We start from the raw sequence: 19,797 nt of genomic DNA on the forward strand, positions 1-19,797 counted from the left end.
ACTTGGTTATTATGATGGAATTATAGTTCAACTTGTATGGTGGGAAGTTATTCATAACATTAGCATTTTACAAACAGATGTAAGATGTTAGGTGTCATATTGATCTTTTCCCAGGTTAATTTGAAATTGTCTTTTCTTCTTTCTTTCCTTTTCTTTTCTTTTTTTTTTTTTTATGAGAGAGATTTTTTTCCCTTAAGGTTGATAAGTTTGAAGGAGAGCTTATGAGAAGTTAGGTGAAAACTGAGGGTAGGAGAGAAATTCCTCGTCTCCCCCAAATGAAGTAAATTATGCCTTAAAAGATCAGAGTCAGGGACGTTCTGGATGCTTCTTCCAGCAGCTTCCTGTGTAAAATGTTAGGTAAGCAAAAACAAAACAAAAAGGCTATTCTGAAGAAGCAGTGCCTCATTGGACAATCTGAATGATTAGTAGAGTATAACCAGATCTTGGAAGTAGAGACAGAGATATAATACATGAGGAATTGAGAAACAATACTTGTATCAGTTACCTAAGGCCAGTTAGATAACAGGGAGATTATCTGAACAAAATAATATCTTTAAATGGACAGAATAATATTTATCTCCCTTTCTGTTATAAGCCATTGTGTCTCCTTTATTTTTTTTAACATCTATATTGGAGTATAATTGCTTTACAATGGTGTGTTAGTTTCTGCTTTATAACAAAGTGAATCAGCTATACATATACATATGTTCCCATATCTCTTCCATCTTGCGTCTCCCTCCCTCCGTCCCTATCCCACCCCTCTAGGTGGTCACAAAGCACGGAACTGATCTCCCTGTGCTATGCGGCTGCTTCCCACTAGCTATCTATTTTACATTTGGTAGTGTATATATGTCCATGCCACTCTCTCACAACTTACCCTTCCCCCTCCCCATATCCTCAAGTCCATTCTCTACGTTTGTCTCTTTATTTCTGTCTGTCTCCTTTAAATGTTACTTGGCATTGGCGCGGGAAAGAGCCTAGTAGATGAAGAAGAGCCACAGAGTTATGGTCTTGTGTAACTTCTTACCAGTCCCTTTAAATATTTCTTATGTGACGTGGTGTTTCAACTCATCCTAGAGTTTGTCATTGGGTACATTATAAATCTCCTTTTACCCATTAAGATATTAAACGTGCTCTAGATCAATCTAAGTATAAATAGTACATGACAATCTTATCTGAAGCATGGAATCAAGATTGTATTTGTTCTTTAATTAAATTTGGTCAAAGAGCTAGGGTCAGACATCCACTCAAATATGAAAAATCATTCAAGAATCAAAGCTGTCAAAATATCAAATGACTATGAGATTCATCCATCCTTATTGTTGTGTGAAACAATAGTTCATTCATTCTTATTCAACTGTGAGAATATATTATAATTTATGTATCCATTCTACTGTAAATGGACATTTGATATTTTCAACTTAAGGCTATTATAAATAGGACTGTTATGGATATTCTTAAGCATGCCTTTTAGTGCACATATGTACACATTTAGATTTGGTATATGCTTAGGAAGGAGTACAATTTCTGGGTCATAGGGTGAGTTTATGTTTATTTTTACTAGATAATACCAAACAATATTCCAAAACATTTGTAGCAATATTTACTCCCACAAAAACTATATGAGGATGAAAGAAGCCAGGCACAATAGAGTACATACTGTATGACTTCATTTTATATAAAATTCAAAACCAGGCAAAACTAACTGATGTTGGCAGATAGTGAATAGTGGTTATCTCCAGGAATGAACTGAAGGGGAAAGAAACTGAAGGGCGTTTCTTGGATGCTATTAATGATCTATTTCTTGGTAATTAAAATGGAGAGTTCATTACAACTGCATCAAAAAGAATAAAATACTTAGAGATAAATTTAGCCATGGAGGTGAAAGACCTGTACACTAAGGACTATAAGACATTGATGAAAGAAATTGAAGAGACAAATAAGTGGAAAAATATTTCATGTTCATGAATTAGAAGAATTAGTATTGGTAAAATTGTCCATACCACCGAAAGCAATCTACAGGTTCAATGCAATCCCTTTCAAAATATCAATGGCATTTTTCACAGAAATTGAGAAATAATCCTAAAATTTGTATGGAACCACAAAAGACCCCAAATAGCCAAAGCAGTCTTGAGAAAGAACAAAGCTGGTAGCATCTTGCTCTCTGATTTCAAACTCTACTACAAAGCTAGAGTAATCAAGCCAATTTTGTTTGTTTTTTGGCATAAAAGCAGACACATAGATCAATGGATTAGAATAAAGAGCCCCAAACTCAACCCATGCATATATGGGCAATTAATTTATGACAAAGGAGGCAAGAATACACAACAGGGAAAGGACAGAATCTTCAATAGAGAGTGCTGGGAAAACTGAACAGCCACACGCAAAAGAATGAAACTGGACCATTAATTTACACTATACACAAAAATCAACTCAAAATAGATTAAGGGCTTGGACATAAGACTTGAAGCCACTAAATTCCTATTTAGGCAGTAAGCTCCTTGACAGCTGTGTTAATGATGATTTTTTTTTTTAATTTGACACCAAAAGCAAAGGCAACAAAAATAAACAATTGGTACTACATCAAACTAAAAAGCCTCTGCAGAGCAAATGATACCATCAATAAAATGAAAAGGCAGCCTGTGGGATGGGAGAAAATATTTGCAAAACATATATCTTATAAGGGGTTAATATCCAAAATATATAAGGAACTCATACAACTCAATAAGAGAAAAACCAGCAATCTGAGTAAAAAATGGGAAGAGGAACTAAATAGACATTTTTTCCAAAAGAAGATGTATAAAGTTACCAACAGAAACATGAAAAAGTGCATAATATCACTAATCATCAAGGAAATAAAAATCAAAACCACAATGAAATGTCACCTCACACCTGTTAGAGTGGCTGTTATTAGAAAGACAAGAAAAAACAACTGTTGGCCAGTATGTGGAGAAAAGGAACCCTTGTGCACATTTGATGGGAATGTAAATTGGTGCAGCCACTGTGGAAAAAAGTATGGAGATTCCTCAAAAAAATAAAAAATTAGAACTACCATATGATCCAGCAATTCCACTTCTGCGTATTTATCTTAAGGAAACAAAAACACTAATTCAAAAAGATAGCTGCATCTTTTTGCAGCATTATTTACAATAGCCAAGACAAGTAAACCACCTAAGCATCCATCAGTGGATAAATGAATAAAGAAAATGCATCATATATATAAATATAATGGAATATTCATTATAATGAATTATATTCATCAGTGAAATATAATGATATATATGTATATATATAATATTCCACCATATTTATGATCCATCATGTATATATGATGGAACATTATTCAGCCATTGAAAATAAGGAAATCCTGGCATGTGCAACAACATGGATGAAACTTGAGGGCATTATGCTAAGTGAAGTAAGTCAGAGAGAGAAAGACAAATAGTGTATGATCTCACTTATATGTGGATTCTTAAAACAAAACAAAGCAAAACAAAACTGAAGTCATAGGTACAGAGAACAGATTAGTATTTGCTGCAGGCAGGGAGTGCGTGGTGGGCAAAATGGGTGAAGAGGATCAAAATATACTTAAGCAACAAGGATTTACTGTACAGCACAGGGAATTATATTCAATATCTTGTAATGGAATATAATCAGAAGAAATAACTGAATCACTGTGCTGTACTCCTGAAACTAACACAATATTGTAAATCAACTCTACTTCAATAAAAAAGTACAGGGCTTCCCTGGTGGCGCAGTGGTTGAGAGTCCGCCTGCCGATGCAGGGGATACGGGTTCATGCCCTGGTCCGGGAAGATCGCACATGCCGCGGAGCGGCTGGGCCCGTGAGCCATGGCCGCTGAGCCTGCGCGTCCGCAGCCTGTGCTCCGCAACGGGAGAGGCCACGACGGTGAGAGGCCCGTGTACCGCAAAAAAAAAAAAAAAAAAGTACAAACTTCCAGTTATAAAATAAATGTCATGGAGATGTAATGTACAGCATGGTGACTATAGTTAATAACACTATAGTGCATATTTTAAAGTTGCTAGGAGAGTAGATCTTAAAAGTTCTCATCAGAAGAAAATAAAATTGTAACTATGTGAGGTGATGGATATTAACTAGACTTTGTGGTGATCATTTCACAATATATACAAGTATTGAATCATATTGTACACCTGAAACTAATATTATATGTCAATTGTACCTCAATAATTTTTTAAAATAAATCAAGTAGACAGATGATCCTTAGGAACAAAAAAAAGTTCATATTTTGAACATTCATCAAGCTGTACACTTATGATTTGTGAAATTTTTGTATGTTTTTATAAACTCGGTAAAAGGCTCTTTAAAAATATATCTATTAAATAAGCTGCTTTGCTTATTTAAGGAATGAGGAAACTAATCCTCATTTTAAGCATTGGTTAGACAAATAGTTGGTAGGAAATTTAAACATTTTACAGAAGATTGGATGAAGTGACTTTTGGTTATGTAATATTTTGACTCTTAGGTTATGTAATTTTCTGATGCTAGGCTAAAATTTCCAGTATCTTCAATCATTCTTCAGATAACTTGGTTTCATATCCATCCACCATCATGACCAATTTCTTCTGAAGGCAAATGGTTCTCCAAGAACAGATCCATCAGCTTTTTTGTTCTAATTGCCACATATTATCCTCAGATTTTATGAAGTTTCACTGAAGTGTTTTGGTACTTCTGCTGTGGGTCTTTGTCAGACAGTCCCCAGTAGCAGAAAACTGGAGCCCATTCACCCTTCATGTTGCCCACTTCTCTCCCTCATTTTCCAAGCTGTGCCCACTGTTCAGTGTTTTGGGGCTGCTGTTGACATGTTTTCTATTTCAGTCCTTTTGGTTCTGGGCATGTGAAGGGAATACTAACAAATACTAAAAAGAAAAGGAGGAGTGTAAAGGCAGGCAGAAAAAGAAAGTCATTTCTTACAAAGGGAAGCTAGAAGTAATTTGATGGAGGAGGTCACAGCAGAGAATCCAAAGCATGGGATTCATGAGATAAAGTGACTCTCAGTGAGAACACAGTGTGACAGAGGAAACTCAGTCCTCAAGAGGTCCTGGTAAACTATAAATATGGAGCACAACTAAATTTTAAAATCTTGCTTGGAAGCTACTAAGAAAAATTAAAATATAGACAGTCTATATCAAAAACAAACAAACAAAAAAAGAGTTTAGGAAGCTTCCTGAAGATTTATTCACAGAAAAAAAGCAATTTATCCGTTTATGTTCAGGTTGGGGTTTAAAAGATGCCATCCATTTCACTAGGTGCCACTGAATACCTGCAATACAGTTTCTATTTATACATATGTTTGACTATTCCTGTCTTGCCTTCTATGAGGCCTTCCTATATCCGTAGTTACCTATTTTTTGTGTGCCTTAAATGGATTTCTGTCACTTGGAACCAAAAGAATACTAGTACTGAAATTGGCAAATATTTAAAGAAAAACAGAACTTCGGAGAAAATATGGAACTAACTCATGAGGGCTGGGAGCAGTGAGTATTTCCCCATTCTAGGATCAGAATGAAAAACAATTAATTTTTGGTAACGATTACCTGATTTCTCTCTTGGGATTGGATAGTATGCTCTTTGAGGCTGAAAGTTTAAGAATTTTGTGGGAAATTATTAGATTATCAGAGTTGCTGAATATTTCTCATGGCCTCCATAGACATATTTCAAGAGGGCAAGAAGTTCCTGTCCAAGGTTACTTTGCTGAAAAATAGAATCGGAAATAACAGGGTAAGTATATAACTTTGTTATAAGGAAGATCTTAAAGTGCTTAAGATCAGATCATCATTGGCTTTCTGAGCTGCAATATTAGTGTAGTGTTTTTTTAATAGACTCTGCTTCTGATGCTAAAGATAACACAGGGTTACAGTTTAAAATATAAATACACAGAAAAAGAGGAGGTGAATCAGAGAACCCTAATTTCATAGTCTCTTGCTATCAAAGCACCTTTTGATAATTGCTATAATATGTAGTTCTGGTTGGGAATTAACCTTGGCATTGGATCATTCTAGAACTGTGCTGTCCAATATGGTAGCCATTAGCCACATGTGGCCATGTAAATTTAAATGAATTAAAATTAAATAAAATTTTAAAATTTAGTTCCTCATTGGTTCTAACCACTTATCGAGTGCTCAGTAGCTATATGTGCCTAGTGCCTACTGTATTGGATAGCACAAAATAAGAAATTTCCATCATTGCAGGACATTTTATAGGATAGCTCTGATCTAAAATAAATTCATATATGGGAAAAAATATCTAGCTGCCCCAAGTCAACCTACTGTGTTTTATTTATGCTCCAAGGCTGATAACTTTAAGTAAATATTAGGAAACTGGACAGTGTCTCGAGTTTGTAGTTCAGTCCATATTAGACGATATGATTTCCTATAGTGCTAATTAGTAAAGAGTGTCTACAATAGTGATATTGAGCAACAGCCACTTAAATTCTTAGGGTAACTGTATGATCAAAAAGATTCTTAGGGCTGAAAAAAAGATGACTGCATTTCTCAGCATCTTAGGCAATTCACAGTCACCAAAATGACCACCAAGAGAATTAAACAGGTAGGGGACAACCAGAGGATTCCACAATGCCTTTTTCATGGATGGTCCTGAAAACCACAGGGGAAATATTTCCAGAAGTCTGATCTTGGGGTCCATATTGACCATTTATGAGGCTTAGTTAATCGTTAAAGAAGTAAGTCACTCACCCAATGTCCATCTTGCTACCACCATCTATAAGTGTACAAGGTATGGTGTGCTCCTCTCTCTAATTTTTCAAATGGGAATTTTCACTGCTGCCCTCTTCCCCTTCCCACCCCACACACCATTGTATACTGGGCTGTATTTGGGGAGGATGTTAAGTCCATAGATTTTATGCATCTCAAGAGCCATATTTGAATCTGACTGAGCCAGCTAGAGAAGGAATCCTGAGTTTCTGAACTTATAATGATCATATCACTTATGGAACATTAACAGGATGTAATCTCTAGCTGTCTTATTTTGAGTTGGGTTGAATGGACTTGAGGTTCTGTGTGGAACAGGTGAATTAGGTCAAGCAAGGGCTCATTAGGAATTTTGTATGCAAATGAGGAAATGCATGTGTTAGAGCAGCCATAACTTTTTAGTTGTGAATAATTCCAAATCTGGTAGAATATCTCTCCACAATCTGACATGCTGTTGGTTTTTTACAGCATGACCGCTCTTGGCTCCAGTAGACTGGCCAAACTGTCACTTATCCTAAGGCTTTTCCCAGACTCTACCCTGTAGCCAGAGCTGATCAGTCTAAAGATGAGCACCACACCTAGGCATGATAAAATGAAGTAGAAAAGTCGAGAATGGGATCATGAAAATCTTTCAGAAAAAAAGAAACTAAGATTAGGAAACCCAAGTCTAGTCATAACTCTGTCAGTTTATTCAGCCTGGGACAAGTCACTTTATTTCTCTGGACCTAAGTTTCTTCATGTGTAGAAAGAAGGGTTTGGTACTAAAATATCGTTATCTCCTAGTGTATTTTCTATGGAATGTTAATGACCATTATGCAAGGGAAAAATTGTGTTTGTCAGATCTGCGTTTACTGAAGCTTCTTTGCAGTAGGACTTCTCAAAACATTTAATAAATTAATGTGCACTGTGAATCTTCTAGAAAGATCCAAATGTGCAATATTTCTTTAATTTCTTTAATATCAGATCATTTTCTTCCCAAGGAGCCTTTCACAAAGCAATGTTTCCATGGAACATATTCTGAGAAATGTAGGGTAAGATCACTGACCCTTTGCTGCTCCAAGATCCCATGGATTTCATGGTCCCAACTTTTTTTTTTTCTAATTTTTATTGGAGTATAGTTGATTTACAATGTTGTGTTAGTTTCAAGTGTACAGCAAAGTGACTCAGTTATGCGTATATCCACTCTTTTTTTTTTTTTTAGGTTCTTTTCCCAACTTTCACTGGCTTGTGGCACAGCCCACTGGGGAAGAGAGCATTTAATGTTGGGTCTACATAGTTTGAAATCAGCCCCTCACTTCAGTGAGAAATCTTGTGAGGCACCCAGATGTGTTGCTCGCATAGTGCCAAAGAGGCAGCTTGACTGGATTTTTGTTCAGATCAGGCGAGCCTGTTGGCACGGAGTAGACAGAGTATGCATTCCTGGCCGCCTTTTCCATTAGCCACGCAGCAGCTGCAGCCCATGGCTGAACTGTTCTGCGTCTTAACTGGGCATGTGTCCAGTAGCACTGAAGAATATAGACAGGGAAGAGAGGGGTGATGGATTCCCTTTTAGGATCTGAAGGACAGCAGGCTGCTACCTCTCCTAAACTAAAGCAATCCTAGAGCACTTACCCAAGGGTTCCAACATTTGAAGATATTTGAAAGGTCATCTCACCTGGCTACTCAGTGGATACCTTACTTCTTTTTTGTCACACTGTATTGGATATTTTCATTAAGAAACACACTAACTACAAAACAAACTAGTGTACCCATAGAGGTCTAATAGGCAGAAAATGCGCCTTAATTGGGGGTTAAAATGTGACTCCCTACAGATTTCATCTGTTGGTTTGTTCTACCTTCTAGGCTCATTCAGAATGAGCCTAAACCTGTCTGATGTGACAGACTTGAAAATCAGAAGGTGGGTCACCTTGTAGTTCTGAAGATCAGATGAAATGCCAGTGAAACTGCTTTGAAACTGTCCAATGACGTGACAGGCAAATATAGAGTATTATGTTGAGCATGTGTCATACCCCCCTTGTACTGTCTTCTCTCAAAGTTGGGGTACACAGTTTTTGCCTAGGTCACAGGATATCTGTATATACAGCTAAAAGAATATCTATATAGCTAATTATGCAATATATGAAACATAGTGCTTTTGTTAGCATATGAGTAAGTAAATATTATGATTGACATTGAGAAAGATAGAAATCCCCAGATATATATGCAGCAGCTGTAGTAAGATCATACACTGGCAGTGAATCATTGTCTGAAGGTGACGCATATAATAAACTGTGTAATGGTCAGTGGGTGAAGCAGTCAGAGGAGGGGCCTAGCAGGGATCAAACAGTCTGGGGAACTGTTTGATCTGTTGCCAACTTGGTCACAGATATCGATTACAGAAAATTCTATGAGATATGCATATCATTAACTTAGTAACATAATATTTTGGTCTCTACAGTGTTTCTCTTGAGTGTAGAAATGTAAGTAACATGTGTTTCTGCCAACGAAAGAGATTTTTTTAGGTGAATCACTGTAAAACTTGGGGGGAGTAAAGAGCTTTCAAATATTTTAACTACAGAAACTAGACATGCATTAATCAATCCTTTTGAAGTTTTTCATGAATCACTTCATACCCTAATGGACTTGGGGAAAAAAAAAAAAACCTTGGAACGCCTATAGATAAATTGATGAGTTGCTCATTTGGCTAAAGCTTTTCTCAATACCCCAAATGTCAGCAAAATAGCGAATTAAAAGTTTCTGGAATCTTTGGTTTAATAGAGTTTGTTATTTCTTCTGTTCAGAGGAGAATTCTATATATTTTGACCGTGTCCCAAGGAAAATGTAGGCCAAATGATTCTTCTTCCCATTTTAGCCATTTTAATAGATCATCTTTATAGATTTATGTGTTATCTCAGAAAAGGAGTTCTTTGTTATTACCTCAGCCAATTTGCCTCAAACTACCATTCCTTTTCTTGGACAGTTTTTCACTAAGACTTTTGTCAGAGGTAAATGATCAATCATTCTTTACACTTAGCAAATCACATACTTTCTAGTAAATACTTTGGAAACAAACATATTGAATCCTCTTTAGTCTTCTTAATTTTTTTTCTCAAAAATTGAATTTTATTTGGCTTGTTTGTTGGCATGGAACTGAAAACATCACTTAAAATTACCAAGAGTGATCTGAAAAATATTTATGTAGAACAACTTATATCTAAAAGTTGAATAGAATAGACCTCCATTATTATCTGTAAAATTTTCCATCCAATGCAGGAATATAAAGAATTTCTGACAGGTTAATATTCAACCAACCTTGCTTCCTCTCTCCCTCCTTTCCTCCTTTTCTCCCTCCCTCTTCTTTCCTTCCTTCCTTCCATTTGTCTGTTAAGTTTAGATAGATAGATAAATGATTGATAGGTAGATAGATAGATAGGTAGATTCTGACAGGAATCACAAATCTCTGGATCAGAAAACAGATTGTTTATTACCTACAGAGCATTTTAGCATCAGTTTTCCAGTCCCCTGTAGAGCAACACAACAAGGGCAGATGTTCTCTTGAACACTTATTAGGGTCGTACCATAGTAGAGGAGCCTGGAAATTATGAGACTCAAAGCTTATATAGGGTGGCTGGCACATGAACCCATCCTCCCTTCCAGAAAGAGAAAGTCCTTCAGTCTAGAATATAAACAAATTCCTGAGGAGGGGAGGAGAAATTTCCTGGGTTTTCACTAGCCTGGGGTGTAAACAAATGACTCTGGGGTAGACAAGTCTTAAATCATATTCATTATACATTATCTTTCACATCCAAGACTTGCTTTTTATTCAATCCATCCTTTCACCAAGTTTACTAGTGTGCATTCTCAGATAGCCTGTACCATGCAGAAACATGGAAATATTCATTCTAGTGGTGAAGACAAAGTATAAACAAGATAAAATAAGTAAAGTATAGTGTACTTTAGAAAATGAAAAGTGCTAAGGGAAAAAACTAAAGCAGAGAAGAGAGACAAAAGTGTGAAAGTTGGGTGAGGCAAGTTGAAATTCTAGGGAGGATCAAAGATGTCTGAAAGCTCTCATTCTACTGTGTGCCTCAATTTCAAATTACTGATCCCTTTGAAATTAAAGGAAAGATTTTAGGAAATTTTCTTTAATAATTTAGTTTGCTGTTGATGTCGTTGTCTTTTTACCCAGAAATTCTCTTTACACCTCTCTAGTCTTTCTTTTCCTCTGTCTACACCAGCTGCCATTGTAAGAGACAGTTGACGTGGGAAAATCTAAGGCCCCCATTTGATGGGAATTCTTAACAATTTTGCAAGAGGACACAAATCAAGTTAGAAAAAAAGACCTCACCTCCGAGCACTAAAAAGCAAGAATGTGTGAAAATTTGACAACTTGGAACTAAAATGAGGAAATCCCAGATGTTTTGAGGCTATTTGTGTTTGGCCACAACAACATGAAAGTGATTGAGGAGCGTTTGCCATTTTTTTTATCCTAGGGTGGCTTCGCTCACCACCATCCAGTGCCGAGTCAGGTCTCTCTGCTCTCTTGTGTGTGCTCAGAGAATACAAGCTTATTTTACCATTAACCTAAACACACCAAAATGAGTAGGACAGATAGACTTCAAGTAATATCACACATTCTATTCCAATTCCAAAGTAAATTATTTTTGAGTTATTTCTTTCCCTGACACAAATAATTGTGACTTGATTAAATGCAGATATTTCAAGTGACAACACTGGCTATTTTGACCTTTTTATTGGGAGATAAGAGATAATATGAAGACGACTTGATATTTCAATGTAGTCACCTGTCAAAATTCTGAATGAAACTTCATCTCTCAGATCACATCTCTCTTCCCTCATGTAGCCTATACCAATCACACCAGCTCACCCTGAAATCTCTATCTTTTCTTCCTCTGACACTTATTCATATATGTCTAGATTTGTTCAATGTTAATGTTTTGCCTTATTCCTCTAATAGGTAAGATCCTTAAAGCTAAATTTTTCTTAGGTATTTTCTTTTTTTTTCATTCGTGTTTTTTCATGTATTCAGTTAAACTTGAATAAATGAATCCCTCACTTCACAAGGGTTCATGACAGTCACAGGAACAAAGAGAACAGACTGACAATTAATAAACTGAAGTACAAGCCTTTGAAAGGGTTCCCATAAGCCTGCTTTACTTAACGTGAAACAATTTCTCACTGGGAATGAACATTTTTTCCCAGTTTTATTGAGATATAATTGACATGCAGTACTGTGTAAGTTTAAATGTACAACATAATGATTTGTCTTAATACATCATGAAATGGTCTAGTGAACATTCATCATCTCATATAGATGCAACATTATAGAAATAGAAAAAAATTTTTTCCTTGTGATGAGAACCCTTAGGATTTACTCTCTCAGTAACTTTCATTTATAACATACGGCAGTGTGAATTATCTTTTTTGTGTTGTACAGTACATCCCTAGTACTTATTTATCTTATAACTGGAAGTTTGTACTTTTGACTGCCTTCATTCAATTCCCCCTCCTCCCAGCCCCCATCTCTGGTAACCACAAATCTGATCTCTTCTTTATGAGTTTGTTTGTTTTTAAAGTATAATTGACCTGCAACACTATGTTAGTTCCTGGCACACAACCTAGTGATTTGATATTTCTATGAATTTCAAAATATCACCGTGATAAATCTAGTTGCCATCTGTCACCATACAAAGATATTCATTTTCTTATGCATTTTCAATATCCTTCGTTGTACCTAACACAAGTTTTGCTCAACAACTGCCTTCTGGTTGGTGGATTAATTCTTCTTCTTACCTCACTTGTGGCAGCACCCTTTCTGTTCAACATGGTAGCAGTGCAGTGTCACTGTGCATGGGTGGGAAATGACAGAAACAACTAGACCAACTGGAGTCCAGATATCAGGGGCAGCGGTGAGGTTGAGCCTATGTTTTCCTCTAGAAATTTAATGGTTTCAGGTTTTAAATTCAGGTCTTTACTCCATTTTGGATTAATTTTTGTGTATGGTGTAAGATAGTGGTCTAATTTCATTCTTTTGTGTGTGCTGTCCATTTTTCCCAACACCATTTATTGAAGAGACTGTACATTCTCCAGTGCATGTTCTTTGCTCCTTTGTCATAGATCAATTGCCCATATATGTGTGGGTTTATTTCTGGACTTTCTAGTCTGTCCATTGATCTACCTGTCTGTTTCTGTGCCATACCATATTGTTTTGATTACTGTAGCTTTGTTGATACAGTTTGAAATGAAGGAGTGTGATACCTCCAGTTTTGATTTGCTTTCTCAAGATTGCTTTGGCTATTCAAGATCTTTTGAGTTTCCATATAAATTTTAGAATTATTTGTTTTATTTCTGTGAAAAATGCCATTGATATATTGATAGGGATTGCATTGACTCTGTAGATTGCCTTGGGGAGTATGGACATTTTAACAATATTTATTCTTCCATGAATGTGGAATATCTTTCCATTTATTTGTGTCTTCAATTTCTTTCATCAGTGTCTTATAGTCTTTGGTGTACAGATCTTTTACCTCCTTGGTTAGACTTATTCCTAGCTATTTTATTCTTTTGGATGCAGTTGTGAATGGGATATCTTTCTGATATTTGTTATTAGTGTATAGAAACACAACATATTTCTGTATATTAATTTTGTCTCCTACAACTTTACTGAATTCATTTATTAATTATAATAGTTTTTTGTCAGAGTCTTTAGGGATTTTCTTATATATAGTATCATGTCATCTGTAAATAATGACGGTTTTACTTCTTTCTTTCTGATTTGGATACCTTTGAGCTCTTTTTCTTGCTTAATTGGTCCATCTAGGACTTTCAAACCATGTTGAATAACAGTGGTGAGAGTAGACATCCTTGTCTTGTTCCTGATCTTAGAAGAAAGACATTAGGCTTTTCACCATTGAACTAGTTATGTTAACTGTGGGTTTGTCATATATGGCCTTTATTGTGTTAAGTTACATTCCCTCTCTATTCACTTTGTTGAGAGTTTTTTTCATAAATGGATGTTGAATTTTGTCAAACGTTTTTTCTGCATCAACTGAGATGATATATGATTTTTATTTCTCATTTTGTTAATGTGATGTATCACTGATTTGCAGATCAACATAATTTCTTATGGCCTTTGCATTTGTGTCATACACATAAAGGTCTCTCATACACTGGGATTATAAAATAATTTCTTTCTCTATTAATTTTATGCTTTAATATTTTTACAGTGGACTCTTCAATTCTCAAATTCTCTTGTTTTAAGTGATAAGATATGAATTCATTTTTTTCCAGATGACTTCCCTCTTGTTCAAGAACCATTTATTGAATCATCCATCTTCTCCTCCACTGATAGATGATATATATTATATAATGCCACCTTTACTATATAGTGAATCCTTATGCACTTATTTATTTCTGGAATTCCATTTATCTGTCTGCTCATGTGCCAGTGCTGCCTTTTTTTAATTGTTGAAAAGTTTAATAGTTTTAAAATATCTGATGGGCTATCCCTTTAACAATACTCTTCATTTCTGAAGTTTTTCCTTTTAAAAATTTTATATGAATTTTAAAACTAGTTTCACAGGAAAAAATTATTGTTATTTATATTGGAATCAAGTTATATTTATAGATCAGTTTAGGGAGAACTTGTATTTTTTTTTTTTTTTTTTTTTTTAGAACTTGTATTTTTATATTTTTTTCCATCCAAGTCTATTTGTCCAACACTTCCTTTCTCCATTGATAGCATGTTAACATTTCCTTTATACAGATTTTGGGCCTTTCTTGTTGAGTATATTCCTGAGTATTACCTTACTACTTTTCTTTCTTAAGGGTACTAACTACATAGTATAACAGTTAAAACCACAGCCTATGGATTAAGACTCCCTACACTTAAAATGTAGGTCTGTCACTTATTAACTGTATAAACACAAGCAAGTTCCTTAAACTCTCTTTGCATCCATTGTCTCATCTGTAAAGTACAGTTGTTTTGAGGATTAAATGCAGTAGGCCTATGAAAGCCTTAGAAGAGTACCTAGCACATAATAACATTCAGTATTCATCAATAATAGCATTTAATATTAACTGTCATTCTCGCTATTGTAGATGATTGTCTTTTTCCATTAAATCTTCTAACTCTTTATTGTTCATATAAACAGAAACTATTGGTTTCTGTGTATATTTTGTATCTAGCCAGCTTATTAAATTCTCTTCTTGTCTTCAATCATATTTTCAAATAATTTCTAAGTGTATAATTATACAAGCTTCAAGTAATATTTCATTTCCTCCTTTTCAATTTTTATATTCAAATTTCTTTCTGTTTACATTAATATTTCCATGAAAATATTTAAAACTTTAAATTTATAAATAAAAATCACAGTCTTTCTTCCCTTAGTTTCTTAGAGTGAAGTTTCTCTTGGTAATCTGCTTACGGTACTTTGAATAGGCTTATTCAAATTTCAATTAATACTTATAATGTAATGGCTTACAAATTACATATCCATCCTAGATATATTTTCTACAACTTTAAATCTACATATCCAACTTCCTATCAGGCATGTCCATCAGAACCTCATAAATACTTATTATCAACATGTTCAAAATGGAAGTCATCCTTACACACACACACACACACCCCACACACACTTTCTTTTATGGCAACCAGATAAATATAGTAACTAGAGCTAGATACATAGGTTTTATCCTCAGTTCATCCTTTCTCCAATACTTTAAACCCATTAGCCACTCAGTTCTGTAGCTTATACTGCTCAAGGTCATTCCTTCTCCTCTAACTGAAGTTCTCATTTCCTTTTACCGGGACTATTGCCACAGTCTTCTGACTTCTTAGTAAGATGATTATGTATCACAGTTTGCTTGGAATTTAGAGCTTTCCCAGATGCAATACTCTTCGTACTAAAACCAGAAGAGTCCCAGGCAAACTGGGATAAGTTGGTCATCCTACTTCCCAGCCTTCAATATCATCCTCTTTCAGTGACTGAAAGTCAAACGTATGTTATGGGCCTTCTCCCCAGAAATAGTATATAGGTACACAAATTTTGTATGCAGTTGTAGGAGTTTAACAGACCCTCTGAACCTATAGGTTAAATGATCACAGATTTGAAAGATTCAAGTTTGAGTTTTTAACTAATCCTTCAAATGGCTGCCAGAATAAGCTGTCTAAAACCACAAAACTGACAATGCTATTTTCCTTCTAAGTGTATTCTAATAGCTTCCCATTGCCTACAGAGTGAACACCAAATTCTACAGCATACTTGCAAGGTACAGTTGTCCCTAAGTATCCGTGGGGGATTCATTCCAGGACCTCCCATAGATACAAAAATCTGTGGATGCCCGAGTCCCTTATATAAAGTGATGTAGTATTTGCAGATAACCTACACATGTCCTCCCATATACTTTAAATTATCTCTAGATTACTTATCACACCTAATACAATATGAATGCTGTGTAAATAGTCACCAGTGCATAGCCAATTCATATTTTGGGTTTTGGAAATTTCTAGGATTTTAAGAAGTATTTTTGATCCTTGGTTGATTGAATCTGTGGATGCAGAACCCACAGATGTGGAGAGTGATTGTACTCTGTGATCTAGGACTTGTCTTCATTTATCAGTGTACTTCCTGGGACTTTGTTGCTCATACCCTACACTCTTGTCATATCAAATGACTGACAGCTTCCTGAAGGTGCCAAGCTGCTTCATGCCCAAGTATTTTAGCACAAAACCACCTTCCTTCACCATTCTCAGAGTGGCCTTAGAATACCTATTCTAATTTGGGAAATTAATTCAAAGATCTTCTCCTCTCTGAAACGTTCCCCTCTCAAATCCTCCCAATCAATTAATTGTGCCTCTTTTAGTTTCATCACTGGAGTTGGTGCACACTTGTTGTAACACTTATCTACTGAAATTATCTTTTATTAGCCTTTCTCTGCAAATACATCAAGATTGTGGAGCAGGCACAGGATGGTATCTTATCCTACTTTATATCTCTAGCACCAAGCCTGACACATTCTAGACAATCAATAAATAATTGTTGAATAAATTAATGAACAAAAATGGCAGGAATACAAGAATCATCTTACTCATGGAAAGGCAGTTAAGGAGGTTAATCTATACCTCATTACTTTAAATTGTGTGTACTTTTAATAATGATTGTGTGAATTAACTAAATGTCACCATTACCAATTTTCTCATTAACATAGGGACATGTGACACCCTATGCCTCTATTATTAGTATTCTATATTTTAGGAAGGAAAAATGCAATAATGAACCAAAACTGCTGCTTTATATATTGCAACTGAGCCTTCCCTAGAGGTTTCATACTAGACTGGCTTAGAAAGCCAATCCAAAGTAATTTGTGAGAGAGACTGGAAAAGATCATAGCAGCTAAAAAGAAAGTAATTTCCAGTACTAAAGAATTACATTATCAGGGATATAAAAGTCATCTTTGCAATAATTTTCTGAGTTCCCTACTTTGTCAAAATTCAAATCCTTAACAAGAAATTGATCAGACTGTTTTTATCATTTTGAAACCTACTTTTTGTTCCATTTTAAAAGCAAAGTAAATAGCTCTAAGTTAAGGTGCCCAAATTTGTGTGTAGCTTTAACAAAAATTACGCCACCCTTATAGGTCCCATGATTTACAGTGCATTACTAACACACAATTCATCAAATGCAAATAAAACTACATTTGCAACTCTATAATTTGGATGAGCTCACAGTTTACTCTAGCTCCATTCTGTTGGGTACTGTTATGCCTCACTAATGAGCTTTATATACTGTGTTGCTCTTTGTTGTTTGCCTACACCTCCAGATGTTAACCAAACAAGTTGGAAAGTAAAATACCTAATTAACTGTTCTGTTTTATTCCATGATGAGACATGCCTCGCTGCAGGTGAAGGCTGGCAGTGCACAGGGTGAAGACTTGGGTATTCATGGGGGTCACTGGGAATTATTTATGCTCATCAGAGTGGGAAGCAAATGAGAAATTACTGTTCTTAAGAGAGAGTTGAGAAGAGATCAGCTACTAGATGTCAAATACAAGTAAGCAAGATACAGGTGAAGAAGCTCTAGCATGGAAGCCACAGATTAAGAAGCAAGAAGACATTTGGGATCAAGGGCACAGGGAGTCTCGTAGGTAAAAGGGTGAGTAAGTCATGTCAAGACCAAAATCATTAATTAGAATATGTCAGGTGACTAAAACTCAGTCTTTACTTTCTGCTGTGCTCTTACAAGTTGAGGGATCGTAGGGCGAGTGTGCCTGCTAATCCAACTCCAATGTCCATTTAACACTGTACTCTTCTCCCCCAGCTTGGGCAGGCTTCGGGATGTCAACCTGCAGTGGGAAAGGGGGCGTGGACAGCTTTACCCCCTCCTCTTCCTGCTCACTTACCGCTCTTTTGCTAACTCTTCTACTCTTCAGTCCTGCTGTAGCAGAAGGGAAATGAGGACAAAGAATAGGCTGATCTTTACTTGAGCTGGAGTGCTTCATGCCTTCTCTCTGGCAGCTGGTTAAAATGTCATCCTGGAAGATAATTTTGGCTGACTCTTCCTCTCATGGGTGGCTTTTGTGAGCTCTTTGAGATTTTTGTTCTTATGCTGACCCAGGGGATTACAGCTCTATTGAAAGTGAACACCTGCCACTCCCACTTTCTATCTGAGGATACACCCTTCGACCTCTTTCTGCTGAGTTTGGCTCATGTCTCCTGTCAACCGTGTTGATCAGGAATCATGCAGGATCCCTCTCCTATGTCACTGCCTTTCTCCAACAGGGAAACACTGATGTCTCCCTTTCCTTGACAAACTCTGAGAGGCAGGGTGATTCCCGAACTATAACACTGTTGATTCCACCAACAGAGCAGTTGGCTGGTAGAAAACAGATTCCAATCTATGCTTGATAAAGCTTTCTTATGCACGAATCAGACAGCAGTCTTGTGTCTCCTGATGGCAGGACAGTATCTCAAGCTCTCTGAGTGTAACCCCTTTCTCTATGTTTGAAGCAAAAGGGAGCACTCGCCATGCCTCCTTTACAGAAGGGAAATGAAGATGCCAGCATAGCATCAGCTCTCTCCGAAGAGGTCTCCACCATAACGTTCTCCTTAAATCTTCTCTCTGTTCCATCTTTATATTCTTGAATTTGTTGAAGCTTCCAGAAAAATGTAATAGATTCTTGGAGGCTTTGCTTTGTAAATCAGCATACAACGAGAGGTGATCTGTCTCACCTCACTTTGGTGTCCTGATACTTACCAGGAAGAGTTTCATTCTAAATTTCTGTTCCTTATCTTTCTGAAACCAGCAGTTCTGAAACTTGATTCATATTAGAATCACCAGCAAAGATTTTTAAAATGTGGATATCTGCCACTCCCCTCCCTCAGCCAGAGATTCTGATTTAAGTGGTCCAGGTGAACATTTGTATTTTTTAAAAATCTCTTGATTTTAATATGCAATCAGGGCTGAGAACAACTGATATAAGCAAATGACAATTTATCTCTTTAGCCAACAGTTTTGGATGAAATAGCTCTGTATTGATTTTTTTCCTCTATTTTTGTTGACAGAACTCTAGGCTAATCCCTCCAAAAACTATTCCTTATAAATTAATTTTAAGAAAATCTCCCACGTGAATTCTACCAAGGACTTATTATTGTGTTTAGAGAAGGATTAGTTTTTGTACCAATTTTAACTCAGATTGTTAACATGTTTGTAGCTATTTTCACTCAATCAAAGTGGAAATCATACCATTAGCTGTTGATCAGTTGTATTTGTCAATACATATTAGTGTTCCCATGTATGAATATTTCTTCTCTGTTGAATAGGTTAAATTTATAAATTTCCTCATAATTTCAATCATTTTAAAGCATTACAAAAATAAGGAGAGAGGGAGAGTTAAGGAAAATCAATAATAACAATTTTTCTTTGCAAAGAAAAAGAAAAAAGCCCATCCAAAGCAAAAGAATGCACATGAAATGCATCTGAAAGAAACACATTTCTACCAGTTCTGTCATGTCTAAGGTAAATTCTCCAAAGAGAGTAAGATGGT

General features: G+C 35.9%; 1 long non-coding RNA gene across 1 annotated transcript in view; it reads left to right on the forward strand.

Moving 5' to 3' along the window:
• LOC117201773 (uncharacterized) overlaps positions 1 to 19,797 on the forward strand; it is a 135,553-nt gene that overhangs the window by 105,539 nt on the left and 10,217 nt on the right. The window contains exon 5 of the long non-coding RNA XR_007475736.1: positions 5,691 to 5,761. This is a non-coding gene — a long non-coding RNA (uncharacterized LOC117201773). The remainder of the gene's footprint in view (positions 1 to 5,690; positions 5,762 to 19,797) is intronic.

The sequence above is a fragment of the Orcinus orca genome, chromosome 1 (genome assembly GCF_937001465.1).
Source record: "Orcinus orca chromosome 1, mOrcOrc1.1, whole genome shotgun sequence".
Taxonomy (NCBI): Eukaryota; Metazoa; Chordata; class Mammalia; order Artiodactyla; family Delphinidae; genus Orcinus; species Orcinus orca.